At 39.9% G+C, this 19251-nt stretch overlaps 2 long non-coding RNA genes and 1 pseudogene across 4 annotated transcripts; 1 reads left to right on the top strand and 2 right to left on the bottom strand.

Moving 5' to 3' along the window:
- The first annotated feature begins 250 nt into the window (after positions 1-250).
- On the top strand, positions 251-4522 carry LOC148734100 (uncharacterized). 2 transcript variants are annotated; one of them, XR_015998866.1, is made up of 6 exons: positions 251-1287; positions 1475-1578; positions 2028-2173; positions 2356-2413; positions 2653-2748; positions 3248-4522. It is a non-coding gene; the product is annotated as an uncharacterized LOC148734100 (long non-coding RNA). The 2 variants fall into 2 exon arrangements; XR_015998867.1 differs by having other exon boundaries at positions 2058-2173.
- Positions 2794-4546, bottom strand: LOC148734101 (uncharacterized). The gene is made up of 2 exons (XR_015998868.1): positions 3396-4546; positions 2794-3350 (listed from the first exon to the last, which is right to left on the bottom strand). It is a non-coding gene; the product is annotated as an uncharacterized LOC148734101 (long non-coding RNA).
- A 10059-nt stretch (positions 4547-14605) lies between these two features.
- On the bottom strand, positions 14606-18671 carry LOC148734102 (uncharacterized; annotated as a pseudogene). Its single transcript, XR_015998745.1, has 5 exons — positions 18306-18671; positions 16395-17298; positions 15981-16147; positions 15539-15779; positions 14606-15376 (listed from the first exon to the last, which is right to left on the bottom strand). The product of XR_015998745.1 is annotated as an uncharacterized LOC148734102 (transcript).
- Between the last annotated feature and the right edge of the window lie 580 nt (positions 18672-19251).

Genomic DNA, 19251 nt, shown 5'->3' on the forward strand with positions numbered 1-19251 from the left:
ACGCGTTACGCTGAAAACGAGAATTTTCTACCATCATTTCCAAGTTCATATCTCTCTGCCTATTCCTTTGATGGGACTGGTCACGGCCGCGCAAGAGGCTTGGGTCAAAGGTTAATTTTATCTCTACCGAGAGTGGTTCGGTCGATCCTGACTGTGACACCTCGCTTTAATCCGTTATCCCGATCAACCAATCAGACAGCGAGGTGACACTGAATTAATTTGAATATTCTGAGGGTTTGCCATGATCTCTTGAGTTTAAACACGAAGGCGCGCTATAAAAGGGCATTAGCTCCTCCCCCTAATTTTGAATTCACCCCAAAAAATAAAGATGGCGGACTATGAGGAGAACCGCAACGAACACTTAGTATTTGTTATACTTGTCAAAAGCAATAAAACATACCCAGAAACGGTCGCAAAATATCAGTAGAGTTATTTTTCTGTGAGTAGTTTTGTTTGGAGTTCAATATTTCCTCGTTTCGTGTAAAAAACTTGCGTTGTTACTGTCAAATTCAAATCGCCCGCCATTTTGAGCCTGACCCCTACCCAACAGGCTATCCGTGGGGCTATCTTTGTCTATTGCGAGTCTTCATTTCAACTGGTACCGTGGCAAGCAGTGTTCCAGTGAATTTATGCGCCAATATGCGATATATTCCAGGCCCGATCGAGCAGTAACGCGAACGAAATAATCGTCACTTCGCTTCGTAAGATCGGAGTTGTCTGAGAGAATTTCTCTTAGTGTGAGACCTTTTGTTGAGGTTATTCTACGATTCGACTCGGAAAATGGACAGCTTTCCCCCTCCAGATAAAAAGAAACGTACAAAAATCAACAAACGTGCAAATGAACGGCGAGATCCAGCGGAACGAAACCCATTTTCAGTCTGACAATTGAAGTAAAAAAGGATCAGCAAAGTCGTTTGGAAGCTATCAAACAGAGGATAAGCAACGCTAAATCGGCTCTTGGTATAGGTAGACAGACGCAAAATACTGATTTAATGGAAAGACTTCTCTCGTATTTTGAAATGATTTGTTCATCAGCTGTGGATAGTAGCTCTTCATCCATCACCAAGACTGATGTGCTCGAATGGCCGAAAATCATTTTGTGAATTTTGTGGCGAAGATTACAAATAGGCTTCAGCTACTTTTTCAAGTCAAGGGCACGTTTGTAAGATTGAAGTTCCCTGTGTGTAATGACTCAGTTACTTGGCTCAGTTTTGGAGTTTTGGGACACCCTGCAAAGTACTACGCCAATGTTAGATGAGTATAATATGTACATGACCTACTTTGCAGGTAAGCATTATCGAAGAAAAATATCCCAGGAAAGTTTGTCACATATATATATGATGAGTTTACATGTACAAATATATCCTCTTCGATTATGTAAATTATGGCTTTCCATTCTGTTCTCCCATGTTTTGTTTCTTGTAATAAATCTGTATGCTCAGGTGAGTGATACTAAGAAAATATATATTTGCAGAATGGTTCCTGCATTCACATGTACTGGACTTACTGAAACTCAGTATCATGGTTTTACTGAGGCCACTGGCATTGGCTGTGTGATGGACAAAACAATAGACACAAGTATGTGGTTTTTAACGTATACACTGTTGTACACTATCTTTACTATTTCTAGGATGTGATCCTCCCTGTGTTTTAACAGCAGTGTTGTGAAGTCTGTAATAAACTTTATTACAAGACTCAGGCAGCCAGAGGGCCAGTATCTAAAATCAACCAATCAAAATGCTCTATTGCCGGTCCAATATTCTCTAAGTATTGGACCAGGCATTGTCCTAAATGATCCTGCACTTGTGAAAAAGCTTTCTTCAGTCGTATGATAAATCTCTTATTAACCAAGCTTGCTTGGGACTGTACTAGGAGAATATCGGCCCTCGCTCTTTTTTTGTACGGACCTCCCTGCACTCGGTCCATACTGTCAAGACCTCGGGCCGATATTTTCCCAGTATGGCCCTCGCACTTGGTTAACAAGATATATATCATGATTTAAATCTAGCTTTTACTGTACCTTGCAGCTTATTGGGCTGTATCATTTTGTTTGGCAGTATATAAAGACCAGGGATTTGGATATAGGTCTGTAGTTCAGGAATTGTGCAACAAGACAATGGCTGGTGCAAGGGTAGAAGTTAAAGCTATGCAAGGCTATATTGCAAGTGGGGATGTAAGTTGACATGCAACCAGCTACTTGTTCGTTGTGTATGTTCAGTGTTGTTGAAGTTATTTGCAGTGGGCAAAATTTGAAATAACACCTTATGGAGTGCTAGGTCATTTTGTACCATCATTCAAGTTACCTTCAATGCTCAGTTTCCTTCCATTCATTTTTTATTCTAATTACTCTTTCAGAGTATGATAACAGATGCCAGACATGACTGCATTCTACAGTGACAGCTATTTCTATGAGGTAAGCAATTCCAACCGAATGCTAAGCCCCATGAATTTGATAACTTGTGCCTCACTTTTCTGAAAGCCTGTTTCCACTTCTATCATCTTATCAGTTGTCTTTGTGATTTTTGCCCCCCCCCCCCCTCACTGCAGCATTTTTAATAAATCGATAGCTCTGTTTCTCCATTTCGGCTGTTATGATGTGGGATTCCTGTCTTACTAAAAAACATAACATATCAAACATACCCCTGCTTTTAGCATACAACTTAACAGAGGTGGCCCATGACTGTGTCAGATCATTGAAAAATTGGTTTGAGCAAAGAGGCATCAAGAATTCCTTTGACACCTGGCATGGTAAGTATTCATAAAAGTTCATATGTCAATGACTGTGTGGTGCTCTTCAGTTTTGTAATAATTTATTTAATCTGTTACCAGCATGTTATCTAATAATCTAAAGGCATCAAACATAAACAAGACTTTTGATGTTTGTTGATCAAAAAAAGTACTAAATCATCCACTCGTGTCATGTCATGCATTGAGTGCACTTTACAATTTACAACACATTGACATTGTTTTCCTCACTGATAAAGTTGTTATTGTTGTAATCTATCTATGGTCATGATCAATCACAACTTATTATCAAGACTGAATTCATTTGAAATTAGTGTCTCTTTCACATTTGCATCTATTTTATTCAAGACAGTACTTGTATTTACATGTATAAAATAGTGACGATGCTTGTAGGCTTTGCCATATGCCTTGCCTAGTGTGTATTTGGCAGCTTCTAGGTTGTTTGCAGAAGCTCTTAAAGTGTCACGATATAAGGCTACTACTTGTTTACTTTCCTTTTCAGAGATGATGTAGCTTTGGTCTTGGAATAAGTTTATGGATGATCAAGGATGGTTCAAGGCAAAGTATTATTTCAGTTGCTTTTCCATTTTCTGTTGAAATGACTCCTTTTTTCAGTTGATGAGGCTCATTTAATTCTCTTGAATGATGACATCATTTTGGATTCATATGCTCAGAAATCTTTGCGACTCAATGACAATTATTATAAATAGCATCTGTGTATAATCTTTATTGAGAGGAAATAAACTACAACCCAATTCCTTTTTTTTCTCCTAGGAGGATCACAACCTAAGGTACCAGCAGTGGAAGAAGAACATGGAAAATGCTGATCAATCCCTCAAGATATTGCATAGTGGAGTTCAGAATTAGGGCATACAGTGTATTGTGAAACAATATAGCTTCTATTGTACCTTATTGTCACTATACAAAGAAATGTATACTATTTTGGAGGGAAGTGCTGATGGAGTATTGTAATGCTGATTTTATGAACGACGGTGAGCACAGTAGGGCACTCCATCAGGATTTGGCCACCGTTTCCGAAGATCTTCCACAACACAGACTGGCATGACCTTTCAAACATCTTCCACGTAACATCCCAATGCTTCCTTCCTGGCTATGTAAATAAGATCGCGCTATAAACCGTGGCGGTTTAGAATTGTATAAAAACATCTATTGTCGATCTCTTGACTAACGAGCTCGTGCTGCAGCTCGACACATGTTGCCGCTGCATTTTCCGTGGCTTCCTTGTCTTCGGAAACTGTCAAAGAAAGCAAAATTAGAATGATGCATGAGAACATAACCTGTTTTGAACTGGTAAAGCGCTGTAAGGACATCGTTCGAGAACGTTGCAAATGGCGGGTAAAAATATGTTTCGGCAAACTAAAAAGCCCATAAGATTTTGTAGCTAGCAGAAAAGGGCATACAATTTAGATTAAAAAGTATGACCCAAAATATGGCCTTGAAATATTTATCCGTTTTGCGAGTTCCCGATCATTGGAAACAGCACATTGAATATTTATGTATCACGATCTGACAGTATTATACAATATCCCCTCGGATCGGACTTGACATTACATTGGCATATACATTGCGAATAGTGGAATAATATCAGTTTGTGATGTTGTTGTAAATATGATTCGTTGAAGAGCCAACTTACCCTGGCGTTGATTTTTACTTTCGTGGTTTCTCTACTCGAACGATCTCCCCGTTGTTCACGGTAAGCCAACCGTTCAGCTCCTCGATTAAACTTTCGTCTAATAAAATTCTAATCTTTGAAGTACTACTTGGTGTTAGATAAAGATATTTCAATTCTCCTACCTCGTCCATACCATTATTTGAATAAATTTTCGGATTTTGAGTATATGGTCGCACGTACCAGTGTTGTGACATCCGGCATAGCGAGTTTAAGTCAAAACAGGTGCAGAAAGGTTCATGTGCTTACTTTGCTTGAAGAATTTGATAATACGAATATTTCACATCATTTGTCAAATTAAACGATATTTTGCATATCTAGCAGTAAAATACAGAGACGAACATATTTTGAAAATAACCAGGCTCTTTTCGTGTGCCAACCGGCTTCGACAGATAGTACAGGATAAAAAGCCGACGACATAAAAAATTACACCTTCACCTTGAAGTGTGCAATGCCTAGTCAAAATGAACCAGTGATGAAAAAAATATGCAGTGAAGAACGTGTACGTAATGAAAATAATACTTTGTTTGCGATCCCTTATGGGTTGAATATTATCATTCTATTTTTTTAAAAAGAAAATTTGGTCAGGCTATGGAGAATGCAGCTTATTTACGAGAATGACAGTGAATCGACAATATTTGTCGTTAGAATCCGACAAGTATATATTTTTGCTTATGCGCGATTGGCCATAAGTAACCGAAAATACCCCAACTAAAACTGGGGGATATCTGGGGATATATCCCAAGTGATATTCTTTAATTCAAACCTTACGTCCAATACGGAAAACTCTGCGCTTAAAATTTAATTCAAGATGAGAAACGTTGTAGGCTGATACAGAAGAAGGAATATGCTTTTTTTTTGTTCGTAAAATCGCATCAGAGAATAATGAAAAGCGAACATCCTACGCCATCTATGGAAAGCTGTTCGTAAACATTTTTCCCGCGCGTGGAAAAATATTTGAAAGATAAGAAACACAATAGCCTCCATTTGACACGAAAATATGATCATATATTTGTCCTTGGATATATTGCCTGCCTCGAAGCTCATATTTGTTTTGTCTGTGCATTTTTTCGCGCCAAGTGGAGGCTTTTGTTTATGTAATGATTGAAAAGAGTTGTTTGAAGCTTGTTTGAAGCTGTTAAACACTTCAAGAGAAAATTGAAGATTCTTGGAGGCGCACGCAAAATGTGCAAAAATCGAAAATACGTGTATCTTCTGCTATTTTAGTAAAATCGAGAACAAATTTTGATTACACGATACTTTCTCTGCGTCGTCTGTGCTTGTTTGTCTTAAAATCGAATCGGTCACGCACTGTTTACATTTGAGCCTGAGACAAAAGCTTTTAACATGTGCGGGTTTTCACCCACGAAGTGAACTGATAAACAATCATTCTTTCCTAGAAAAAACTATCGCTTGGATTTTTTACCATTTCTACATTTTCTATATAGTTTAAAATATCGGTTATTTTGACATTTGTGGGAAAAAGAAAATTTTCATAAATTTCGCCTCAAAACGGTCTCCTTAAAGAGACCTTATCGGATATTACAAACAGAATTTTGATTAGCTTCACTAAAGTCGACTAAATTATTCATTTCTAACACAATAACCTTCCAAACCTGGAGCACGCACAAGATTAGTTTGGGATGAAATCAGATCTCCACTCAAATTTTGTCGGGACGTCCTTATCTTCATAATTTCCCTCAAATCTAAGATTATATACGTTTTACAGAGTACACTTTGTGCTATAAAGTCGCTTGGTTGAATCGAAAGGTCAACATTGTGGTATTTGCAGCGCTGAATTTGATACCATTCCGGCGGGAAATATATCAACAGAACTGCCCCCGGAAATTTGAGACTAGAGAGGACTTGAACTGAGTCAGCGAATAAAGATAACCTTTAACGAAGGTGAAACAGATACAAACAATTAATTGAACCTATTTTCAGACAGACCACGAACGATTCAATTGGACTCATTTAAAACTCAAGCCGTTTGTTTACAGAACCAGAAGGGCTGACTAAAGAAAGACATCACATCATCAGTGCTCGAATTGCGGTGTCGACTGAATATGTCGGCGTCGATAGCAGATAGGCCAACCGCTATGACGAGCTGGGAGAAGGAAGCGGTGCAGGACCTGGACTGTGTTTACCAATCTAGGTCAACTCCGGATCGCGGTGACGTGGATGCAGTATGGCAAAGCATGTACGAAAAAGGCCTCAAGAGAAAAGTGAGTCAGTTTTCTCTTCCTCCTCAAGGTTTTGAAATCAATGGGAATTTACCCGATTCGGTGAACTGTATCCAAAAAGACAAGGAGCTACGCAAAGATCTGGCCACGGTCCATCTAGAAAGAGCGCGGAATTTAGGTAAATTGGGAATGGACGAGGGAAGAAGATATCGGAAACGCGCTTACTCCACGAACAGCTGCCCTGGTGGTCAACAGCATGGCCATGCAACTCGCCATCACGATTGCAGTATATAGGGTGGCGTACGCGTTTATTTGTGATCAGAATGCCCAGAAAAACTGGCTTAGAAACGTGATACAGTGATGTGTAAAGATATTACAGAGGATGATAACAATATTATTAAACTGTTTCATAATGGTTTAAAAGACCGTAATCGTGTGAGCGAGAAAAGATTTATGGAGCAAATCTTTCTAAGTCGGGTCATTATCAAGCTTATATTTGAGTTAAATTTTGGTAATTCATATGAAAACTAACATAATTTTGACTTATAATTTTCCAGAAACTTCAATTTGTTGTAGCTATTCATCAGAAGAAACCAGCGAGTCACGTACGACGAAAATGTTTCCATTTGATTGGTTAATCGCGAGACAGACAAACACCAGGGTGATATTTTAAATTATTTCCTTCTTTGCAAATTCATTTTAGACCAAAGCCGAATACTAACTGTTTACATTTTCCTGAGTTAGAAGAAGACTGTACATAATGTACTTTCTTAAAAATTGAAAATGAAAAATTGATAATAACAAGCATCTTTGTAAGTTAGCAGTTTCAATCATGTATACGTCAAAGTCAGGCATTTGTAATTGCTTTTCAAAGTAGTCAGAGACCTCATTATCTTCCCCACTGCCATAAAACCACCAATTATAATTAGTGTGAAAAGAAAACACGTAAATATATCATCCATTTTGTTTACCCGTTTCGTTCTCGATCTCTAAAATTGTTACACGAATATTTACTTGTGATGATAAGAAAATAAACCTGAATGCATTAATCCGGTGAAGTAGTCGGCCTTGTTATTTTCTGTTAGCGTGACTGTCAGAAACAATTTCTGTTTTCGTTTCGCCTAATTTGCCTGAATTTTAATTAAGCAAATTCGGTTTTCTCTTCTATTGCTCTTAGTTTTTTTTTTCTTCCTAGGGGGCAGTTGCAGAGAGAATCACAGTTTCCAGATTTCTTTCGATCTTTCAGTGATCTGCCCAAATTGCTTAAAAAAAAAACATCTCTCTTCTCTAAGTGCAAACGAGAACCTGTGAAACGACAGTATTTTTTACTGAATTGAAAACCTTACTGTGGCTCTCATTTCTCGAATGGAACGTTTCGTCTGACAACTGATTTTGCAGTCAGTACAATGGTATTATTTTGGGGAAAAAAAACTGGTACGGTTCCCAAATCTCTCGAAGATTCCCAGGAAAACTTTGTCAAGCGACTCAGTAAGACCTAGCCATTTTGCTCCCCCATAACCCAAGGAGTTACCCTGCTTTCTCTTTCAAATAAAATATTTGATGGATTTCGGGTCAAAACTATGCAAATCTTCCATCATTCTCTGATTGATTTTCTGGCAACGATCTCGAGAATTCTGGAAAGAAACAAAAATGTCATTCATTAACCCTCGAAAGCAGTAAACAAATCTATTTTATAAACTATTCTCGTAAAGTTTGCAGACACACGCACAATGTCATATCATGCTCAGTGATTCGTTTTATTCATTCTATAACACCTGTTTTAGTAAGAAGAAATCATCCTGTCTAATTGTTACTTCTTTGATCCGACCAAAGACAGACGCCGTTGAAACACATCATTGTGATAGCCACTTACCACAACTGTAGATGCCTCAGCCCAGCCGCGCCAGACTGGAACCCAGCATTGTAATCGGTAGCCAATTTGGAGTACTTCACCTCTGTTCTATCGTCTTTGAAGTTGTCATAACGATAGGGCCCACCAACTAAGGCACCAAGCAGCGCATGCGCGTTTGGACCATAGTTGTGATAGTTTCCCCAGTCACATCGCGCAGGGGCTGACGGGCAGCTGCTGAAGCGGTGGTGAGGTCTTGGGGGGAATTCTTCCCAAATCCAACGTGTTCGGGTTGAGACCCTGGTCAGCAGCTAAAAGTGACAGAAAGGCTGTGTTGGCGGCTAATCGGTTTGCTCCTCAAGCATCACGAAAAACAAGGCCTTTTAGAGTACCTTTAAGAGAGCCACCTACAGCATCGTCCAGAAATTAAGAATTAAAAAAGCGCTCAGATTACCAATTTAAAACAACCAAGCGCTCAAATGATGAATCAAAAGATTTAGGGCCGGTTATTAAACACGGTTCAGCTTCTCTTTCAACAAAATCACGTTCCGTTTAATTCTTCGGCTGAATTATCTTAAACTTAGCCGAACCTTTTATCTGGACAGTTATTTTTGTTAAAAGTGTCAAGAGTGAAAGGAAGTTATAGAGAATGCATGGGACCCATTAAAGCCGCGGTTTGGGTTAGACATCGTTTAAACTAAAGATAAATTAAATAAGATTAAAGATTAGATCAATTATATCATTATGGTTTTGGGAATCAACAGTGAACATTTAACGCAACTCTTATTAAAGATTATTTGTTAGGCCTGACCCTTACGGAGAAAGACGACATACAAGCCCCCTATATGTTGACCGTAGTAGCTGGAAACTTCTTCAAAGAGGGCTCGAAATTAATTTTAAAAATTATAATGAAGAAAATAATACAAGAAAAAAATCAAATTAAAATAAATTTTAAAAAAATTATATAATGGGATAAATTTTCTGATATTGCAAACCTTTTTTTGTAAATGTCTTACTGAGCAACAAGTCTATATGACACTTGAAAATTTAATCTTTAAGTTTGGTGAACAGCTACTTCGCAGCTTAAATTGTTAAGAGTCTGTTACTGGGCATTACATGTTATCGATAAGTAGTTTTACCGGGCAGCCAGTTCGCAAGGTACTCTGAATAGCCAGCTTATACTGCGGCTTCTTCGTCAGTCCATACAGTAGCATCTGTGTTGCAGCAGTTTTGTCATCCCAGGAGAAAGCCCAAGATGAACTGAGGTAGTACTTTTTATAAAGGGACTCCGCTAAGGTGAGGTACTTTCTATCGCGTGTAGCTCTGAAAGTGAGAATAACTTGGTAGGTAGCAAAACAATATATCACTCAGTGTCAACTCTCTCGATTTGAATATTAAGAAGATCAAAGGTACATGAGATGAACTTAATTCGAAATTCTTGTTTATACTTCATTCTCCATTTACTTCAAAGTCAGTTACCTGTAAAGCCAAGCAGCTCCCCACACAAGTTCGTCTTTATAACCACCAGACTTGTACGATTTAGCAGCCCTGGGGATAGAGTTACTGAACTTCCCGAGGTAGGTTCTTGCAAATTCGTAAAGCCCCTTGGCGTGCGCCAATAACTGGTTAGAATAAGACAGATTTGACTTTCGAAAAGCTATAGCGCCGGCGGCTAAGGCAGCGGCTGTTTCGGCAGCAACGTCAGATCCCGGACTCTGAGCTGTGAACTTCAGAGCTGGTCTGGCCATATGCATGTCCTCTGGTCTGCCCCAGTATTCATGGTCTTTAACACTATCTCCAGCCTGTGGAGGGAGGAGGGCATAGATGGTTCAAAAATGTATAATGATTCATCAAAAGAAAACTGATAGCCATTGAACTGAACACTTTTGTATACCAGATTGATAACAAAAACAAAACAAAGCAAAAGAAACAAAAAAAAGACAACAACAACAAAACAAAACCAGTTTAACAAGTTAAGGCTTCAGATCAGAGCCTCCACAAAGAATGGGCTTGCCAATGAAATCGGCTCTTCGCGCTAGGAGTTCGATTCAAGCTAAGATAATTATATGAATATGAGGGACCCAATCGGAAATTCTGGACATCAAGCATACAGCGCACTATGAAGTATCATGAAACCTTAGGTCTTTGCGGTGATTGTCGTGTTCATTTAAGTCACCAATTTCGGCGAAATCCACGTAAGAAGTTCACGCTTAGATTTTGCAATCCGTTCGACTCTTCTTAAAAAATCAGAATGTCTCGCCCTTACCTGTACGTAAAGTTCAAACTCGATCAGTGGTGTGAGCTTTCATGAAATAGTCCAATGGCCGTTTGATACAATCCAACATGTTTTTCAGTTCCCCAGCTGCCACATAAGCGTCTCTATAGTTTAACAGACCCTAGGTTAGCACCGTTACACTTGAGGCCATAGGAAAACCAAACTTGACGAAATCTCCTGCGTCAAACCAACCACCACTGAGATCCACTCCAACATCTGCACCTTCCCGAAGAGTTGCGCTTTTCTCCAAGGGATTCGGTTTGTGACGGGAAGGCGTCCTGCCCGCTGTGCTTCATAGAACAAAATGGACTTGCAGAGGACCTCGTTGTAATTGTAAGAACCTGGTGCTGGGGGAGCATGTCGGGCTGTCCCCCGCCTCCACCATTTATATGTCCCCCTCCGCCACCATCAGAATTACCTCCTCCTGCTCATACCCCAGAGCCAGCACCAAGCCTCTGGAATAAGGCTACACCGCTAGGAGCTGGCGAGTTCGCAATGGGCTTAGTTAAAACGATTTCAGTTGATAGCTCATAGCCAGCATTCACCTGTTTCTGCCAGTTTGTTAGTAATCACGTAGCGCTTGCGTTATGGAGACACGGACTTTACATCACCAATCCATGTCTGGAGCCTCAGGGCTGGGCTGAAAGTCAAGACGATGATCCAACCGTCGATAACCTTGGACTGAAGTCTGAAGCTAAATTTGGCAGTGAATTCTGTGTTCCACTCGTTAACAATGGTTATGCGGGACTGTTCTGCGCAGGCGTAACGTGCGAAGAAAAGAAAGCAAAGCAGAGAGGCTGACAACGAGATGTGTCCCATAATGCCCATAATGCTCGTAATGCAGCTCTGAGGATGAAAAGTTAGGTTATGCCGTAAAAAATAACCTCTGAAATGCTAAAGGTGATGACATTAATGGCAGTTTCCTATTTCTTCGTAGATAGCTTTAATGCATATTCATTGTAATTAGTTTAAGTAACATAAGTATACAATTGACTCATTGTGTTTTTAAGGACCCTTCTAAATTTTAGTACTAGTGATAGTTCTTTCTACATCTGCCCCATCCTTTTGATGACATACGCTTTTGATCATAGAAATTGACAGGTTTAAAGGAGATTTTCTCACGTAGCTTATAGGTTACGATGGAATGTTAAAAAAGATGAATAACAGCAGAAAAGACTTTTAGCTGCCGTGTATAATTCTGGCGGCGAAGAGGTTGCTGCATAGCTTCGGAGATCAAACAAACCATCAAGGGTCCAGGGTGAGCGCTTGATTCGGAAAAATGAGCATTATGATCCGTCAGTAACTAAATACTTTTAACTTTTTTTTATGCAGGGCAAAGTCTACAAAGTCTGACAACCTCGTTCCTGATTTGTTCGAGTTCTATAGCGCCCAATTCTATAGGAAAATTAATTACGAGGGAATTCCGCATTAAATTGCACGCGATTTTATTTTTACTGCAAGTTAATGCGGAATTCACGAGTCAAGTAATGGATTTTCTTTGAATCGCATAATTGAATAAAAGTAAGAAAAAAAAAAGAAAACAGTATTACTTATAGTTTTTGTGTAAACGAAGATATATATCACTTACCCTCTTTTTCAACTCGCAATTCCACGCTAAATACCTCGCTTCGTTAACCAATCAGAATGCGAGATTTTATTCAATGATGCGATTCTTCCCGAATTGATAACTTTATAATAACTGAATTAACTCACAACGGGTAAAGATGAACTCGAAAAACTTTCCTTACTCTCGAAATGTGGCTTCCAAGCGAAGATAATTAATACCGTAGTGCTTAGCGCCTACTTTGTATCTGGGAGGCAGGCGTTCGAACCCAGTGGAAGCCTGAATCTTTCTGGATTTTTTTTCCTGAAATTTACTCAACTGTAGCTCACATTAGAGGGTAATTTCATAATATGTCAACCCTTTTAATTCCCAAAAACTCATAAGATAAGAATAAAGACGTATATGAGAACGATCCTTCGCAGTAAAGCACTATTTGAGCAATAGTGAAAATCAGACCTGAAAAAAATTTCAGGCCTGTACGGGATTCGAACCACTGACCTCTGCGATACTAGTGCAGCGCTCTACCAATTGAGCTAACAAGCCAACTGGGAGCAGGCCATCAAATTAATTCGATATAAACCCGTAGATGATAAATCAAACAACAACAAACATATGAAACATATGTGTGAACTGCGGTTATGAGACGTATATGAGAACGATCCTTCGCAGTAAAGCACTACTTGAGCAATAGTGAAAATCAGACCTGAAAAAAATTTCAGGCCTGTACGGGATTCGAACCACTGACCTCTGCGATACTAGTGCAGCGCTCTAGTATCGCAGAGGATTCTTTCGAATCCCGTACAGGCCTGAAATTTTTTTCAGGTCTGATTTTCACTATTGCTCAAATAGTGCTTTACTGCGAAGGATCGTTCTCATATACGTCTCATAACCGCAGTTCACACATATGTTTCATATGTTTGTTGTTGTTTGATTTATCATCTACGGGTTTATATCGAATTAATTTGATGGCCTGCTCCCAGTTGGCTTGTTAGCTCAATTGGTAGAGCGCTGCACTAGTATCGCAGAGGTCAGTGGTTCGAATCCCGTACAGGCCTGAAATCAGTTTTCAGGTCTGATTTTCACTATTGCTCAAATAGTGCTTTACTGCGAAGGATCGTTCTCATATACGTCTCATAACCGCAGTTCACACATATGTTTCATATGTTTGTTGTTGTTTGATAAGAATAAAGAGTTGGCTCGTAGTTATTTTTAGTTGCAGGCCCTTACTGTTGCCTATTTTTAGTTTGTAAGGCAGTGTATGTCGTGGTGGGGCGGCTTGCGTTCCCCAGTGACCCCTAGAGCTATGTTGGCTATAGTCTTACACTCCTGGCAGGGACATCCATGCCAAACAGGTCATAGAGTAGGGGCCAGACGAAGAGTGATCCCACTGGCCCTCCAGGTTGGGGGTTGGGCAAAGCTAGAGCTGATAACCCTCTCCTGTAAAAAAAGAATTATTACAGAAACCAGAAGCAGAGTGAATTCACTATTTCAAAGGGGAACTGTGGCAGTACCTCTCAGGAGAGAATTAATGAAGCACGGGAGCCAAAGCCAGCAGGACGCCTCCGGGCTGATCAAGCCACTGTTGCACCCGACATACAGTAGATAAAGAAAGGCTAGAAGTGGGTTGGAGGCCGTGGGAGGAGGTGCGGACAGCAGCAACCAATCGAGAGGAGTGGAAAAGCTCTGTGAAGGCCCTATGTGCCACGAGGCATGAAAAGGATTGATGATGATGATGAAGGCAGTGCATAAATCACTGCTTCGTCTGAAAATATTATGTTATATATTGCACCATACGATAACGTTTCAATGGGAATCCCTCATCGATCTAGATGGATCACTTCCTCATTTCATTACATTCCCCTGACAGTTGAATTTGTTTTACGCCGCAATTCCTTCATTCCCTAATTTTTTTGGGAGACTAGAAAATCATGACTGATTTTGCCAAGTCTCATTAACCCGTCGAATCTAAAGTTGCCCCGTTGTCTAAATAGTTCAGAGCAGAGCTTATCAATAAAGCTCTTTTCTCTAGTTTGGAAGTCAAAGTTTTTATGTTATTTTGAGTTTTGTCCTACCACAAAAAACCAGTTCCTTCAGGAGGCTGTTCCACGAGTAGCTCTTTTAAAAGTAAAGCAAATGTTTTGACACTTCTATTTTCATAACTTTACGGTATACACCGCCAACAGCTGATCTAAATTTTAACTTCATAAGACACGTGATATGTTGCCTTCGGTGTATTTTTCTTCTTGGAAGGTTTATTGTGTATGAGGGGTTTTAGTGTAATATAGACGAGGTAAGTAAATATTGAGGCAACTTTTAATATTTTGAAAATCTCTTTTCAAATTGCGTTTTACCATGATAGGAAGGTGATAATTGCTAGTCCTATTTACGAGTAAATTCGAATTCGTTTTTTATACTTTATTAAAGAATTTCAGGCCCAACTACAAACAGTATGAAGAAAGGCTTCTCACGCTCTTTAAAAAGACTCCATATTTCTGTTGGCCTATGGCAGCTCAAGCTGTTTAAGACCCGCTACAGAAGACTGGAAACCAGCGTTGTAGTCAGTGGTGACTTCATTCATGACGTAATCCTTTCTGTCATCTTTATAGCCGTCATTCTGGTCGGGACCCCCAACTAATGCACCCTTTAGAACATGCGCATTAGGTATGTCCGCGTTGAAGTTATCCCAACCGCATGGCTGTGGAGCAGGCGGGCAGGAGCTGGAGCAGTGATGTGGTCTCCGCGGTGGATTTTTGCCGAACCCAACTACAAAGCTGCGTCCACTGTCTCCAAGCATGTAATTGATTTGTTTCTTTGCGAAATCGCGATAAGCTTTCGGCTTAAGACCCTGGTCGGCGGCAACTAGCGCCAGGAAAGCTGTATTGGCTGCGTATCGGTTCGAGCCCCATTTGATACGCCATGCCAGGCCCTTGGGAGTGTAATGGACACTGCCTTCAGGAAGCCAATCGTCGAGAGATGCCTTAATGGCCTTTTTGTAGGAATCTTTTTTCGTTAACTGAGCGAGCAACAACTGTACTCCAGCTTTTTTATCGTCCCAAGAAAATGCCCAGGCCTGTACAAAAGAAAAAAGGGATTAGTTAAGTTTTAATATACAACTTGATTAAGGTTTACATTGATAAATAATTTGTCGTCCAATGTCTTGCAAAAATCCTAGCAATCCCATTCATTCAACTATGTCCGATAAGACGTATAAAACCTAAAACTCTCAATAGACCTGTCTATCCATCCAATAATCCTTATAGTACTTCTCAGCCTTTAAAAGATATGAAGACTCTTTGGTTGCTCTGTACAACCAAGCTGCACCCCAGACTAACTCGTCCTCGAACCCACTGAAGGATTTGTAGAATTTCCCTGCGTTGGGAATGGAATCACTGTATTTTCCACGGTACTTGTCTGCAAACACGTAAAGTTGCTTTGCGTGCGTCAATAGTTTCCTAGCATACTTCTTAGAGGCTCTGGAAATTAAGTTGTCCCAAAAGTTAGTAATCAACCAGCATAAAGATTTTTATGGAAATCTAAGGTAGCTTCTGATTCGTTTTCTGGGAAGCCAGGTGCCAAGTTCATTCACATGTACGTGTAACATATTTACCGGAGACCATTTATGTTGAGTATGATTAACCAAGAGTCACAGGCATTTTTCTCTGTCTATAACTTACCGAGTATTTTGAGCTTGAAAGGCAATCGATGCAGCAGCCAAGGCTGCCGCAGTTTCAGCTGCTAGATCGGATCCAGGCTCCTGTGGAGTGATTTTCCAGGCAGGTCGCCTCATGGTCATGTCCTCAGGTCTGCCCCAGAAGGCGTGATCAAGGTCTCCATCTCCGACCTAATTTGTTCAAATTACATGTTCAAAAAAAACCTTCAGCTTTTTTTTTTTGTTGGTTAATGTACATTGGCCATCATAAAGAGTTTCTAAAGCTAACCTTTCGAGTGTTACCCGTTCGTCAGATCGAATCAGTTAAAACACTTAGCTTTCGAGTAAGTGGTCTAGATAGAAAATGCAAAAACATTTTCGTTGAGCCTTATAATACAGCAGGAGTAAAAAAGAAAAGGAAAACGGTTAATTGCATTACCTGACCATAGAATTCTTCTTTTTTCGTGTGAGCTTTTAAGAAATAGTCCGTGGCCCACTTGATGCTGTTTAACACATTGCTGTATTGACCAGCGGCCACATAAGCTTTCTTATATTCCACAATACCCCAGGCTAACACTGTGACAGATGATGCCATCGGAAAACCAAACTTGACGTAATCACCCGCATCATACCATCCTCCGGTTAAATCTTCACCGTTCTGTCCTTTGTCGCCGAGGGCCGAGTTCTTTCTCCACTTGACTCGGTTGTTACTTGGAAGCTTGCCAGATCGTTGAGCTTCGTAGAACAAGATGGACAGTTTCAGTACTTCGCTGTAGTCATACTTTCCAGGCTTTCCAAAGGGAAATTGCGTTGACGGAGGAGGTGCAGTGGTTTTCGGCGGCTGCGTGGGTGGAGAGGTGCTTGGCATAGCAGATGGACTGGGTGGTTTCGTCACTGGTGGAGGGGGGTGGAGGGGGACTCGGGCTTGCAGTGGGTGGTTGGTTGGTTACTGGTGCACCGCGACTAAATATCACTGTGCCAATGGGAGGATCTTTTGTTACGTCAGAATTTTTGGCGATGAAATATAACTTGAATGTTCCTTTCGACATTTTGCTATTCCATGGCATATTCCTCATTTTATATACTTTATCGCCTTGGTTGTCAACAATCTCTGCTCGCCAAATTTCCAGATTCGGAGTGGGAACTGGAAAAGTCAAAGTCATGGTCCATCCAGAGGTAACATCATCCGTAAGGTCCAGAGTAATTAATCCCTTGAACCCGTCGTACCATTTGTCAACAACTACGGTTTTAGTTTCTTCACCGAATGTTGTAGGAACGTGGAGCAGTACAAGAATCAACAGCTGAATGACTAGGCGCAACAACGACATAGTGTGGACATTTACCTAAAAAATAAACGAAATTTGAACGAAAAATTCCAACTTGAGTAATACTCAACGAATTTAACTTGTCCAGGTCATTATATAGGAGATATCGGGAGAAGACACTTTCAACCCAATAATATTTTAACCGCAATAATATACGCCTGAATAGGAACCAGATTATTCCCTTGTTTGGAAATTAATTAAGAATATTTTTTTTTCCTTTGTTTACTTGGTTGCTTAGCGATATACCAGAAAAGCGATGGAACTAATGTGGTTTTATTCAGATGTTCACAATATTTGTAAGTGGAAAACACCCATTCGAGTAAACGTGCGGCGGAAATGTTGTAGATTGAGCAGACAGTTGATTTGAGATGTATAAGTACCTTTTTTTACCCTGTTCACTGTATTGATGGAACGTAGTTTTCACTGCTTCAGGAAGGCTTAGATCAATAGAGGCTCGTCTTTTTTACTGTGAATTATTGTTGTATTTACTTAGGTTTACACTACGGTTTATACGTATAGAGTCAGATCGTTTAAAAAAGCGTATTGGTATCAAAGTTGACCCGCTTTCCGGCTTAATACGTTTGAATGTATATGTGCTTCTTTGAAATGGCGCTGATAAAGGAAAGCTATCTAAACTGATATACGTCTATGATTCAAAACTATCCAGGGTTCCCACGAGAATCTTTAGTTATTATAATTGACCGGGTGCGATATCATCATCAATTAATAAACTCCTTTGGACTTAGTCTAAAACATACCGCGTTTTTTACAACAACAATACCGCGTATTACAATCAACAACTTAGATTTTTCAAGCAACCAGTTGTAGTTAAAATCAAAAGTATTTAAGCATCCCATTGACACTAGTTTCCAGAACAACTATTCGTCTACTTGCATCTCACTGAAATAGTATCATTTCATCGGCTGGATGTTTTTCTTCTTTCTTTTCTTCGCAATTGCAACATTCATATGAAAGCGCAATATCTGCCTTTTACATTACTATTCATACCAAACAGACGCACTAACCTTCTCACAAATCCTTGTTGAACGGACCCTGAATTGGTTGGCGGTATGTATCTCACCGGGTTATATGTACCCTCAGCATTCAATTTCAATACCCCATTGTCTCCATTCCCCGAAGATAGTGCAGCTCAACAAATAAGTTATTCAAGTTCGTCAAAAGATGTTTAGACATCTGTCACTACTATCGTATTAGGCTTTTTATTCATTAAATTGGCTTCACATTGTGCGACATTCAATGACTTCTTCGGCAAAGTGACAAACACTATACACGTCAACTTCCTGCCGGCTGTTTAACATTTACGCTAGACACATTCAACCCGCTTATGTAAACCCGAAAGAGAGTGAAATCGTGGGATGGCCGTGGGATACTTTGTCATGTGCTGAGCTAAACGAACTTGTCTGTAGCGACGATACGATATGTATTTGCTAAGTATGCACCAAAGAGAATTTTAATGAAGTCATTATTCTACTCATTTATCCATACACCCATCCATCCATCCATCCATCCATTCGTCCTTACCGTTGATGTTCACTAACATTTCACAGCTCTTTATTTATTATTTAGCATTAGTTTACCTTTTCTGGCCTCCACCGCTTGGTGTGCTGTTCTTCATTTGATTTATTATCAATTTATTGATATATGAAAAACCAACAGTGGGTGAAATAAATATTTCTAACCGTCACGCTTTCCATTAATCTTCCATATCGAGAACCAGTTTACATGAACACCTTGATCGCTTTTATTCGTTTTCTCAGTGGAACGCATGTGGATCCTCGTTTTCCACAGGAACCAAAATATTTCAGATTTTCCCAAAGAACCCCAAAAGACTAATTAAAGGCGGTAACCCAGGGCTTCCCACGGCCTACCATCCTTCACTTGTGTCTCAGCCGTTCTTTCTACTGTCGCCTAGTGCCGGGTGACTGCGCCTCGTAGAGTTGATGGACCAGT

The sequence above is a fragment of the Stylophora pistillata genome, chromosome 3 (assembly GCF_964205215.1).
Source record: "Stylophora pistillata chromosome 3, jaStyPist1.2, whole genome shotgun sequence".
Classification (NCBI taxonomy): Eukaryota; Metazoa; Cnidaria; class Anthozoa; order Scleractinia; family Pocilloporidae; genus Stylophora; species Stylophora pistillata.